The sequence below is a fragment of the Lepidothrix coronata genome, unplaced genomic scaffold, assembly GCF_001604755.1.
Source record: "Lepidothrix coronata isolate B3197 unplaced genomic scaffold, Lepidothrix_coronata-1.0 Scaffold58, whole genome shotgun sequence".
Classification (NCBI taxonomy): domain Eukaryota; kingdom Metazoa; phylum Chordata; class Aves; order Passeriformes; family Pipridae; genus Lepidothrix; species Lepidothrix coronata.
The window spans coordinates 2,609,812-2,623,792 of NW_016690238.1; the positions used below are offsets into that span (position 1 = coordinate 2,609,812).

General features: G+C 44.1%; 1 protein-coding gene across 6 annotated transcripts in view; it reads left to right on the plus strand.

Moving 5' to 3' along the window:
• PEAK1 (pseudopodium enriched atypical kinase 1) overlaps positions 1–13,981 on the plus strand; it is a 113,038-nt gene that overhangs the window by 46,893 nt on the left and 52,164 nt on the right. For all 6 annotated transcript variants that reach the window (XM_017816871.1, XM_017816872.1, XM_017816873.1 and 3 more), the window contains one exon: positions 2,127–2,297. The gene's annotated coding sequence lies outside the window, so the exon portion shown is untranslated. The remainder of the gene's footprint in view (positions 1–2,126; positions 2,298–13,981) is intronic.

Below are 13,981 nucleotides of genomic sequence, written 5' to 3' on the forward strand. Positions count from 1 at the left end.
CTGTGTCACCTATAAAATATAATGTGATGGCAGTTTTAAAGAACACCTCGATGATCCTCACGAGCCATAGGAACACCCGATTTATATAACACTGTGGCAGTGAATCTCTGCCATCCCCAGCTGTGCCAGAGTTGTTGGAGTGCAGCCCTGCAAGGAAAGGCAAATGGCAAGCAGACACCTTTGCTCCTGCTGGGCAGAGCCTGCAGAATTCTGGGACAGAAGTACAAATGCCTGCATGCAGCCAAAATTAAAAGATGTGCATAAGTGTTGATATTTTATTCTATGGATGCAGCTCTGTCAGTGTTTCCCTGGTTTAGTGTTCTGTAGGGACGTGCCCAGAGGTGCCCATGATTTGGGAGCAGATCCCGCAGGCTGGTGGAGACGGGGCCACCTCAAGCACTAAAGGAAGAGAAATCCAGCCCCCTCCCCAGGCAGCTGCTTTAGCTGGACCCTGCTGCCTGAATCCACAAAGGTCCCAGCCCCCTGCTCTTCTAGCCAGGAAAAAAGGCAGGAAGGGGTTAAAATTTTACACAAACGTGTCACCTTATGGAGGGACTTTAAATAATCTTTAAATGCAGATGTTCCCTGCTGTGAAGCATTTGCTCATTTCTTTGTTCTTCAGGGCTGTTTTTTCTTATTTCAAAAAACTCAATAATAGGCAAAAAAATTTTGCTGCCGAGTGAGGTTCACAAAACTACGAAGGACTGTGGTGTTGCCTCTCCATTCCTTCTGGAGGATTTACAGGGCCCCCCTGTTCCCCTTTCTTTTCTTCCCCTACCTTGCATTTCTAGCTAATCCTATCTGCAAAAACAAACTCTTTGGTAATATTTAGGTTGGGAGAAGATGATTCAATTTTCTCCATCCAGAGTAAGCTTTTGACTCATCTCTAATATCTCCATTTAGATGATGAACCATAAGTTCAAGTTTAAGGCTAATTTATTGGCTCTTGCTTTATCTACCTCCAGTAGTAGGGAGTTTACCCTTCTCCTTAAGTACACTTTCAAGCACATAATGTGTGTTTTCTGTTAGGATGGTTCATATTCATCTTACCTGTTGCTACTCATCTGCAGAGCTATTTCAGTATCTTCCTTTCAGAGGTCCTAAAAAATGTTTTTTTATATGGTTAATAGTTGTCAGGGCATTTTGCTTATGCTGCTCAGCAGTTGATGGCTTTGTTTGTCATGGTGCTCAGCCTGTGCAGGCTCACCAAGCTGTGGTTGCTTTGCACAGAAGTCTGAGTGCTTTGCTCTGCTCCTTGTTATCTGTGGCTTTCATAATATGAATAATTTGAGTTTGCTTTTCTTTCTGCCAAATTTGTCATACACAAATGTGTTCACACTTGAAGTCACAGAAGCAGAATACCAGAGGGGAAGAGATGAGGAGGAGGGAAAAAAAAAAAAACCACCCCACAAATAAAAGCCCAAAAGAACTAGACAGTGCTGTCTCCTTGCATAACTCCAGACAGCTCTGGGAGCTTTCAGGCACAGCCTTGACACTCTCAGAAAAACAGCAAATGCTGCTCTGCTGGGAGAGGAGCCTGGAAATGTCTCTGCCTGTTCAGGAGTGCTGGGTAAGGTGAAGATGATTTGAGTACCTTACTGGCCTAACCACCATAACCTGCTAACGTGTGAACAGAAGTAACATAAACCTGTGCTTCTGTTCTGTTAAAACAGGCAATGTACAGAGCTAGTTGTCAGGTTATTTCCCAGCTCATCCTTTATATTTTGTTTCGAAGGTGTAATTAAAAATTAAGAAAATTAGTAAGATTAGCTGCTCCTTTTCCTAGGAAAAGTCCTTAATTATTCCAGCTGGCTTCTACAGGCTGTTCCTCAGCGTGTGCCTCCAACCTGTGCTTCCATTGCAGAGCTGCAGTGTGGCTGCTGAGCAGATAAAATTAAAGGAAGACTGCAGCAGTATGCTCCTGGGGGACAGAAAACAAACGGGAATGTTAAGGAAGACAAAAGTCCGGTGCCAGCTATGCAGCCAGAATTCTGAAAAGAATTCAAGTGTCCTTTGACATGGCTCTTGCAGCATTTCAGAGATCAGGAAGTCACCGAAGAAGGAAAATAAACAACAAATCAGATTTGAAATTTGTTGGAAATAACCTTATTTTCTGTCCTTCGCAGAAAATGTTGCTGTCCTGACCAGCAGTCATGAAGAGAAGGGGGTGAAGCGAATTTGTCTGGAGAAATAGGAAGTTTTGAAGTTTTCAGTGGGATTTATTACCAGTGGCTGCAGGAGGTGTTGCCAAGCCAACCGTTGACACTGGAATGGATGAAAAGCCTCAGACTTGAGCGGTAACCCATCTTCCTGACATCTTTTTATTTCCCTAATACAGAACCATTTGTGTGGATTATAAAGGATTTTGTTCTACTACTACCAGAGTTTAAATAGAGCAATCTTACAGGGGCCAAACATTGGCTGAGCATGTGAATGTGTAAGCTTTGTTCATTAGCAAAAAGTTTGAATTTTAGGATCTGGTGGTTTACTCGGTAGTTGTAATTTTTCCCTGAGGGTTCATCCCATCTCTTCACTGAAAAACAAAATCAGATTTTGTAGATTTGGATTTTTCTCCATTGCTAACTGTCTTTCCACCCAATGCCCAGCAAAACTGCAGCTTGGAACAGGTTGTAGAAGCAGCTCCGTCCCTGATTTTAGTTATAAGGTAAGTACTTCATGTGACTTCTGCACTGTGTGGAAAGACACATATGGTACACTAGGAAGGTTGCTCATTTCTGCTAGACATCAATAGTTCCTCAAAAAACTCTTCTTTTGCCATTTGCTTCTTTTCTTTGCTTATCAAGTTCTTACTTGCTTATATTGTTCTCTGTCTATCGTTCGTAAGTGGTGTTAAACATCTGAAATACCTCTGTACTTGAGACCTGCCTTCCCCAGGTCAGTGTACTAGTCAGAAATACAGAACTGTGCTACTTTTTAAAGTCAAAGTGGTAGTAAAAAGACCCCCAGCTCTTCATCACTATCCTGGTGTAGGCTCTGTCCCTTTGCAGCAGTAGGTGAAGTGGAGCCAACCACTAAAACCAAAAGGTTTAGGAAGGATAGAGGGAAATTGCCACACCTTTAATACTCCCCCGAGATGATGTTTCAATATCTTTTGAGACAAAAGAGTGAAAGGAGGTGTTTGTACCCTTCTCAAAGCCTGACTGACCCTGTGTATGATAGAATTTGCCTCAGTTTGGTTACACTGATGGGAAACAGTAACGGGTGTCAAAAATGACACATCACCGTGTTTCTTTCAGTTGGCATGAATAAAACAAAGGTAAATCTGAAGTGTGTGGTGGTTTTGTTCAAATTGGTTCTTTCATATTCTGTTCTTGAGAGGAGAGCAAACAGATCTGACAGTAGTTTTATGTGACTTTGGGTAGAAAAATTAATCCTGCATTTCTGAACCTTGTAAATATACCTGTTCTCCTTTGTCAGTCCAGGTCAGGTAGTTATTCCACCCACATATCATAGGCTGTGTTAAAACTTCAGTGTGAGAACAGTCAGTGCCCTAGAAGGATTCTCTCCTAATTTCTGTGGGGTTAAGGGCAAGATTTTAGAAAATGATCAGCATTAATGTAGCAGTTCCTATCTGAGATCCACACTAAGGCTCCCGTGTCTCTTGTGAGAGGACAGTCAGGCCAGCCCTTAGGAGCCTCCCAACCACTTTCAGCTCAGCCAGTGCATCCATCAGATAGTCAGTAGGCTGTTGGGGTTCTTTCCTAATTGACTTCCCATCTCCAGGAGTTGTCTGGTTTGTTGCCAGAGTTGCTTGTAAGCCGTGGTGGTGTCTCCTGCTGCACTGGCAGGAAGGGAGGGCTTGCAGATTCCATCTGTCTGCAGTGGTGACAAATGAAGCTCAAAAAGGGCTTATAAGAAAAATGTTTTTCTTCTATGAGGTTTTCAGGTTTACTGTGCTCTTGTTAATGTTTTTTCTGTTGTTCTCTGTGCCCCTGCAGTCCTTTCTCTTTGAATGTGTGCACATTTCCTTACAGGTCTCTGATTCGTTGACGTGTCTAGTGAGAACAAGAAAAAGACAGTTCCAGTTTGTTTTGCAAAAGCCGTGGAGCTGGGGCACTTCAATGGGATTTTAGGTTTCTGTAGGGCACTTTAGAGCCAGAAATATGAGCAGCACAAGTTAAAAAGCAATGCTGGTCACAAACTGTTACCCATCCTTACTAAGGAAAATGCACCACCTTGGCTTGTCGTTATGCAGCAGGTCAGGAGAAGACACAAACGGGTTGCAACCACCATCATTTTTGAGGAAACGGTTTTAGAAAGCTGGAAGGTGATGTTTTCTTTGTTCCCTTGTATATCACTGCCTGGCAGAGCAGCTTCTGTATGCATCCAGCCTTTGTCCAAAGAGCACTAACTGTAAATCTGCTGGGGCTAACGGCTTCTGCTGAGGAAAAAGGTTCCCATAATTGTTTCTACATCCAAATTACTATTATTTAGCTGATAAAAGTGACAATCAGAGGCCCAGGAACAGGGATAACAATGCTACTTGATAGATTTCTCTGCTGGCACAGGAAGATCTTATTCTGCTGAACATCAAGAGGTCTGTGTGGTTGAGGGAAGTGCTGGGTGAGCCGAGTGGGAGGAGGCCTGGGAAGAGCCAGGGGTTGCTGTTTTGGGCAGATGGATGTCCTTCCTGCTGGAGATGCTCTGGAGTGGCCTAGGTGGGAACTGATAGGGTGAACATACTCCTTCTGTCTCTGAGAACAGCTGGAGGATGTTGCCTGGGAGGTGCTCTTGGCTGAGGGATTTTAAATGGGAGGGTTGTCTCTCAGCTTGAGAGCACATTTTTTCCGCCTGACTCACTGGGTGAAATCTAAATGAGTGATAAAATTTCTAAAAGTAATGTTGAATTGGTCGGAATAATAAAAGGTGGATTTATCATCAGGAAGGAAGAGCAAAATAAGGGCAAAGATTCAATGCAGAGGAAGTCACCACCTTCCCAGTAACAATGGAAGGCCGTGGGCAGCTCACACACCTTTGTGCAGCAGAGTCCTCCTGGCTCTGCAGCCACACAGCAAGTTACCATTGGAGAGGATTCTTCTGAAACCCTTCCCAGCCTCCTTTCCCATGTGCAGAACCCACACACGTTCTGTGGGATGCTTTCCATTGAAAAGACAGTGCACTACAACGTGTTTGCATAGGTTAACTTGCCGTGTAGAACACAAGCCTGTGTGTGCATGAAAGGAAACTGCCCACTATTCCTCCAGAACTCATTTTTTCCCAGGAACAACACCAGCCTTTGTTGCTTCTTTTTGACTTGTGTGCTGGTTTAAAAGTAAACCGGCAGGAGAAATGAAGCCAGCTCAAGAGAGAGATTACAAATCAGAGTTACAATTTACTAAAAAGATTACAATAAATGCAATGATACAGATAAAAAACTGGTTTTAACCCCGAAAGACAGATGTATAACCCCACACCCTGGGACAAGAACAGAAGGGTGTTCATTAGCCCCTGTGCTGAGCACCACGTGGCCCCACTGGGTGCAAAGTAACAGGAAAGGAAACCTGCTGGTCCAGATGATGGTCACAGTCCTGTTGGAGTGATGATCACAGTCTTGTCCAGAGTGGCAGTGGCAGTCCTGTTGGAGTTCTGGTCCTCCTCTGGATCTGAGGAGTGGTGCCAGAAGTCCCAAAACCCAAAGTTTATATACGTTCAAGTTCAGGTGGGGATGTCCAGCACCTCCCCCGGGACAGGGAGTTTCATGGTGGGTGATTTAACTCTGAATCATGGGATATTTTCAGAATCTTTGATGGTCTAGCTGTTGCAGCTGCCTATTGTGCCCGTCCAAGGTGGCCCATGAGCAGAGATGACCCCTCAGGCTGGGTGTGAAGGTGCTGATGTCTCCCCGGAGGGGAGTTATCACAGCTGAGACATTGGTGTGAAAACAAAAGAACACTGCCCTGCCTCACAGGGTTCTTTAACACCCAGCTTGTAGCCTGAGGTGTCAGATGTGCCCTGGGCAGCTGCTGCAAACAATGCATTTATTAACAGTCCATCAGAAATGACATAGAGGGTGTAGAATACACAGTTTTGGTTATACCCACATAGTGATAAACTGGTCCCAGCCCCTGTAACTAGAACGACTTGGGAGGTAGAACAAGGAAGGAACAGAAAATGCTGGCACTGAAGAGGAGTCTGGTGGGATCCATGTGTGCTGTAGATCAAGTGAGGTACCTGCAGGGAGGGGCTGTTGGCTTAAATGCATTTTTAAGATAATAACCATAATAACATTCTTTTAATGATTTTACATTTCTATACTGTGTTTCCTCTGTGCATTCCTGAACAGCTTTGCCAAACTTCAACTGCTGTATCAATTTATTTGTATTTACAGTTTGGAGAAGCACTGGGGACAGAGGCACTGGGCTGTGTGTGCTCTCGGCTGCCTTCTCCATCAGGGCTGCAGGAATCATGGAATTATAGTGCTAAAACAGGAAAGAGGTAGGGGAACAGGGTAACTGCAATTACATATAAACAGTAGAAAGATTCGAAATCCAAGATTTTTAGCTCTATCTCAAAAGAAGCTGAAGATACTGAACTCAGGATGTGTTTGGGTTGGGGTGTAAGGAAATAAGACTCTTCTTGACCCGAGACCTGGCTTGCTCGTTTGTCAGGTCCAACCAGGCTTTCCCATCTGAGGTTTAAATGACTGAAGGCTGATTCAAAATGAAACCACTGACAGACTAAGAAACAATAACATAAAAGTATTTATTCCATGTCCCTTGTATGCAGTTCTTTCCAGAGGGCAATTCCCATTTTTCACTAGCTTGCAATAGTCTCTTCCACTTATGCTTGTCTCTGAAATCTGCCCATCACAGGTGTGTTAAAAATACTGTCCTTGTCAGTTTAGCTCACAAAAGGCTGTGTTTGCTGAATTCATGCTGGTGTGATGGCTGTCCTTGGAAACTTCAAATAAGTGGGACAACATGGAAACATCATCCCATAAGTGTGTGAAGCTCCAAACCAGTGCTGCTCTTCATTTTGGACACGCTGCTCTCTGTTACATCCAAACAACTCTGCTGCTGCATATTGGCTGTTGTAGCTCTCTGTGATGGGATGGCAGATGGGATTATGGTGGGAGCAGGGAACTTTCAGTGGTGGGGAGATGAGAGGCTTTGCTTGTGGTGAGGTCTCCGCTTTTCATTTGTTCAAAATTCGTAACGAATTCACCTTCTCTGAACTTTCTGTCATGTGAAACTCCTGTATTTCACTCTGACATTTCATTTATCAGCTGTTCAGTTGGTGATAATTACATTCTATTTTTCATGCTGGGTCCTTTCATTCTTTTCTAGTCTGTTATTATGTGTTGTGGCCTTGGCAGGAAACACATTCCCATTCTTTAAAACAAAACAAAACAAAAAAACCACCAAAAAAACCCCGAACAAAGCTCAGATCCTGCTGATTAAGAAAATTATTAACTTCCAGTGTTGAAAAAGATAATCAACACACCTGAACCTGCTTCAAGCAATAACCATGCAATGCAGGTAGTGCCCACTTTATGGGCAGTGTTGGATACTCAGACACTATAGCACCCACCTCATACAGAGGGTTGCAGCAGCAACATCCCTTATCTCACATTTAACACAAAATAATTGGAATTTTGGAGGCTTCTTGGGTTCCAAGTGTTTTTTTCAATTTATCTCAACCATCCATTTCCATAGGGTGGGACTAGATCTCCAGAGGTCCCTTCCAACTGTAATGATTCTGTGATTCCTTAACTCTCCTCAGGGTAACTCTCTGAAAATGCCCACAGAACCAAGTGCTGTTGATGCACAGTCTTTCTTCCTTTGTTCTTCCAAAGCAGGAGTTTTTTCAGCCCAATCATCTCTATCTTAAGTAGGAGCATTAGCATATACGTATTTTAAGCAAAAATACTTCACAAGCAAATAGGCAGGGCTTGAAAGAGACTTCAAAATAGCTCCAAAAATACCTGCCTTGCTTTCTTTTTCAGCCTTGTCATTCTTTATGTGAGTTAACCTATTTCTTTCGCTAAGCTCTTATTTTTGTTCCATTACTTTTCCATTTCTGGTAGTAAAAATTCTGTGTATTCTCTTGGGGAAAACTGTAGGTTACACTTTAACTTGCACCGTGGTGATTTACATTACAGTGGCATTCCAGAGATATTTCACAAAATTCAGACTTTTCCTACAGAACTTAGGCTGTGTGCAAACATAACTGGCATTCTTTATTTTTCCATACTAGATAGGAAAGTGTGAGGACAAATAAAATACAAAATAGAAAAGAATCCCTAATCCGGATTCTTTAGATTCCTGCCTCCCCACCCACATTTTTGGAGAACACTGCAGGCATGCTGCTGAGACTTGGGTTTCTGCTGTACAGCTCCACCCAAGATGCCTTTGCTGTGCTGTATCGTTGTTCTTACAAACATCTTTACCAGATTTTTCACAGTCATTTCTTGAATTCATAACTAGAAATAAAAGTTCCCGGAGCTGCCACTTGCTAACAAGCAGTGACACAACGTTCCCCCCTGATCAGTGCATCTCTGACTGGCTGTATAACCATCAGAGGGATTGAATCTGTCCAAAACCTCCTGTTTTCAGGAAAAGCACTGCTGAAAATAGAATTGAGAAAGACTTCCTCTTTCAGGTGGTTTTTTTTCCTGCAAATCCAGTTCAGGTGGCTCACAATTTAAACATATATTGTGTTACATGCAGGAGCCAGGAGTGTATTAACAGTTCTGACTTCCAAATGTGTCAGACTTCTTGAGCACCATGTCTGCTGTCCTCTTCTGTAATAGTTTGATGTATGCAGTGGCAGTCAACTCAGGATATTTGACTTTGGGCATAGTACCATTTGCTTTTTATATCCATGTAAAGCTTACTGAGGAAGATACAACCCCCCACCAATTTAAAGGTGCCATACCATGAGAAATAAAGAGGTATTACTAAAGTTAGGTCCACTAGAACAGTTTGGGGTTTATTTTACTCCATCAGTGTTGTGGTTCCGGTGTGTTTAAGTTTGGGGCTTTAAGTGAGTGAATTTACAGTTATTAAATGAATCAAAACTTAGGAGTTTACCTTTTTAATGGAAAAGTCACTTCTTCTGCAGCTAAAGAAAGATGGCACCGAGCTCACTGAAGGAAAAATAATCCTTGCCTGACTATGACTGTGTGTTAATGATTTTCAAGACTTTAGTTGATGATGTCCATTAAGCTTGATGTTGGTGATGGATACAAAAATTAACCTTGAATATCTGAATGGTAGTGACGTGCTTGAGTCTTGCATCAGTCAGTAGTTGGTTAATTATCTGAGTATCAGTGCAAAGAGAGCAGGCTCCAGCTGGCTGTAATTAGGGCTGAATTGTTCCATTCCTTCAAGACAATTTTTACATTCATGGTATCTGCAGCTTTCTGTTGTCCTCATTTCCTGCAACATAAAAGCACTTGTATCTCAAAGAATTAAAGGGGGCAGATAGTGATAGAGACTCTGTGGATAAATCTCATTAACATCCTTAGCAGTCTGGCTGAGAAATATGCATTGCAAGTTCTAAATAAATTTTAAAAAAATAAAAAGGGAAAACAACCCACAGGAGTCATAGCCAGAAAGTGTTATTTCAGTTGACTAGAAGAAAAGGTGGATCTTTAGAAAGCACAGTGGGTTCTATAAAAGCTGAAATCTGCTCTGTAAATTTTGGTCTTAATGAGGGACCAGCAGCCTGTGTGGGAAGAAACTTGGATGGCAAATCAGGAGTGCATGTGACATAACAGTGGATGAGGAGTCAGTAATTCAGCACTGAAAGTGCCACGGATCACAGCCCATTAGTTGAAGAAAGGCTCCCTGCTTTCTGCCCTTATGCTGCTGAATTCCCCTGCTGGCATTGGCTTCCAGGGGTGTCCTGGCTGTGGGAGACTCCTCAGCTCCTTCAGTTCTCAGGTCATCATGACCTGGGCAGCTTCTTGTTGCCAGCCTTTATTTCAACTCCTGAGCAAGACTGGCAAGTTTTCAAATTGTTACTCTGTTTGGGAAAGAAACAGCCTTATGTTTAGTTTGCATATTAAAATTCCATGTTGGTATCTCAGTGCAGAAGGGATATGCAGGAACTGGGGCTGGGGGGGAAGGCAGGGGGGGCCAGTGGGTGTGAGCCTGAGAGGGTCAGAGCAGGATCTGAGCCTGAGAGGGTCAGAGCAGGCCATGATACTGCAGAAAACTTGTTGCTCTTCACCTGCCAAAATCCCCACTGACACTATTTGAGGTGCAGGGGGTGACAGAGCTACAGCAGCTGCCTTGGTGCTGGTAGTAAAAATTCTGTGTATTCTGGATGTTGGTGCTCACTGCTGATGGTCAGCAGCCCGTTCTGTTGCTGAGCTGACAGAAATCAATTCCTCCTCCCCATCCACAGGTGGATTTGCTGCAGTTTGAAAGCTGAGGCTGTTCAGAGGTGACAGGAGAAGTGGTGAGGGTACACAGAGGTGAGCATCTTCATCTAATTTTAGCTCACAAATGTCTTATAAGCATTTAGCTTACTAATGTCTTATAAAGGAAGTGAGTGAAAACAGTAGTTGGTAGGGAAAGATGTACAAGTTAAATTCCTTCTTCTTTATTAAAAGCAAATTAAATATTTTCATAGGTGGTAATAGTTGCACGTGTCTGTATTTGCTGTTCAGATTAGCTCTATTCAGACAGGCATCCCCAGCAGTGAATGTGCAGATACCTGAGCTGCATTTAGAAAATGCTTTTGCCATGTGGTCACAGAACTATTAGTGCTGAGCTGTCTGTGTGTGAGCAATCACCCTGCAGTACCCTGGCACCAGCACTGGATGAACACAGACAATTCTTGTGCAAGAGCACTTTAGTGGTCCAGGTCTGAAGTGTAGAAGATACACCCAAGGAAATAATTTTATTTTGTGTGCTGAAATAAACTTTTCCAGGGGTTTTTTTTGTGTACTTGATTATTAATAGAGAATTATTGTTTTGCTCTTTAGACAAAAATACTGTACTTACTGACCTGCTGCTGTGGAAGTTTATATTCTCTGAGTATAGAATTTATAATCACAGATTCTGTTTATTGACTGAAAATAAGTCTGTTAATCCTCAGTATCTTGCTAATTTCCTGGAAACTTTACTATGACAGCTATGAAAAACCAGCTGAAAAAAGTAACTGATACCTGATCTGTATGTACAGACCTGTGTCAGCTCTAGTCATAGGTGAATCACTTAAACATGGCTTGATGTTAGTTATTCAGTCCAGTGAGTAGTTTTGAGCAGGGAGAATTGATGAACTGTTCTCCCCCACTATAGAATCAGAGATCATTAAGGTTAAAAAAGACCCCAGTGATCACAGAGTCCAACCACTAACCCAGCACTGCCAGGTGCACCACTAAGTGCCACAGTTACACAGCTTTTAAACCCCCCCAGGGATGGTGACTCCACCACTGCTCTGGACAGCCTGTGCCAACAGGGCTGGACAATCCTTTCAGGGAGGAAAGTTTCCCTAATATTCAACCTGACCCTCCCCTGGCACAGCTTGAGGTTGTTTCCTCTCCTCCTATCCCTTGTTCCCTTCGAGCAGAGCCCAACCCATCCTGGCTCCCCCCTCCTGTCAGGGAGTTGCAGAGCCAGAAGGTCCCCCCTGAGCCTCCTTTTCTCCAGGCTGAGCCCCCCCAGCTCCCTCGGTTCCTCCTCATCACACTTGTGCTCCAGACCCCTCCCAAGCTCTGTTGCCCTTCTCTGGACCTGCTCCAGCCCCTCAGTGTCTTTCTTGTCATGAGGGACCAAAACTGACCCCAGGATTGGAGGTGCAGCCTCAGCAGTGCCCAGCACAGGAGGACAGTCACTGCCTTGGTCCTGCTGGCACAGGCTGGGTGCTATTTGCCTTCTTGCCTACCTGGGCACACGCCAGCTCCTGTTAAGCTGCTGTCACCAGCACCCCCAGGTCCTTTTCCAGCTTTCCAGCCACTCTGCCCCCAGCCTGGAGCTGCAGGGGGTTGTTGTGACCCAAGGGCAGGACCCAGTGCTGAGTCTTGTTGAACCTCACAGGCCTTGGCCCCTGGATCCAGCCTGTCCAGATCCCTCTGCAGAGCCCTCCTGCCCTCCAGCAGATCAACACTCCTGTCCAACGTGGTCTTGTCTGTGAACTGACTGAGGGATGCACTCAATCCCTCTCATGCAGATCATTCCCACAGGCCAGTCCTTCTCCTTCCCTTTAGCCTGGGGTAGCACTTAGCAAAAGGAAAAGAAGGCAGAGGGGAAGTAATTAAGGCCTTTCCCACCCCACATAAGTTCCCTTTCCTCAGTTTTGATTTCCAGCAGAGGAATTTGCTGCAGGGCCCCATAAGCACCAGTGTTGGTGGCACAGCTGTGCCACAGCTCTAACACTGAACACACAAACTGTGGGACTGTGACAGGTTCCACCGTGTTCGTAGGCCACACAGCCATAGTCTGCATTCTGCATGTCTGTATTTCAGTGGTTCCCAGCAATCTAAAGATGATAGGTTTTCCAGGTAATTGAGAGAATTCAATTATCACGACAAAATGTTAAAGGTACAACTTGCAACAAAACCAGGTGCTCTTCAGAATCTCCTCTACACTGTGGTTCATGAGGTGATCATTCCCACCGTGGCCCTGCATTCCCAACTACCCCACCTCATCCAGAAGTTTAAGCCTGTATCTGTGTTGTAACTTCAGCATGGGGGATAATGTTTCCTAATTGTTGAGTTGCACATTTAGTGCAATAACTGCTGACCTCTCTGCAGTGCTGTGTCACAGAAGGAATGGCTTTCGTGTTGCAGCCTGATTGGAGTGCGCTGTAATGCTCCATGCATCATTTTAATGGCTCTCTCAAAAAGCCTCGTATCTCGGTATGTCATTATCTCAGACTCTGCAGTTGTTGTTTCTTATTTAAATGTCCTATCTCACTAGAGATTTAATGTAATTAGAACCAGCCTGTGGAAAAATCTTTTTCTATTATGTCTTAGCTATTGTTCCAGTCAAGATGGTAAAGCAAATCAAACAGGATATAATGAAAATGATAAAGCCATTTGCAAGAGGCAGTTTTCTCAAGGGAGGTAAAAGGCAGCACCACTTTTCATTTTGCTTTGTGTTTCTAAACATGGCATGAGCCTGGAGTAGCTCTACTGAGAGTTGTCCAATTCACCTGAGAGCAGAGACAGGTACAGCTGACAGCAATCTGAGTTGGCTGATCCAACTGGGAACCACAAGTACCACAGCAATCAGCTTCTTCCACTGTTATTGTTGCTGTACCAGCCTGTTCAGACAGCACCAGGTCTGCTTGCCAGCAAAGGTGTGTGTGAAGGAGCTGGGTCTGTGGGAATAAGCATCTTAGATGGGTGTTTTTTCCTCCAGATGTAGCATCCTGAGTGGGGAGGGACATGCAGAGTGTGGTGTCTGAAAAGGTACTGCAAAGGTACTGCAAAGGTACTCGTACCCAAAGCCTCAGTGTAACGTGTGTCCAGCCAGAAGTGATGTTCCTGGGGTAAAAGGATAGGGAAAACAATGTCAGAGGCTTTCTTGGTCTGATTGGAGGCAGGATCTCAGCAAGGCAGGAGGCCTCCTCTGCTGGGTGATTTCTGAGCAGTTCAGATGTTATTACTCTATGTCTCTTTGCTTTTCAATTAGGTTTATAATTTTATGTCAGAGCTGTTTTGCAATATCTTTTCTCTTTTGTGCACAAGCCGCTTGTGAACAGGCTTTTGTGTTGTCAGCATGTGTTACAGAAATCTATATTAATTCACAGCAGTATTGATAAACTTTAAGTCTGAGAGGCTTGATCAAGAGGCTGAGTGCTGTGGAATAAAGCTACACATGCAGTGCTTGCAGGGGGTGATGGCAGGGCTTTCAGTCTTGCTATTTTAGCTCCCAACAGCTGTGAATAGATGGATCAAGTGTCCAAGTGGGACAATGCCTCACCAGCAGCTGAGTTTGTCTTCTGTTGGGTTTACCTGGGACAATGGGGTTTGGAAGTGCAGAGTACAGCCAGCTCAGTCTGT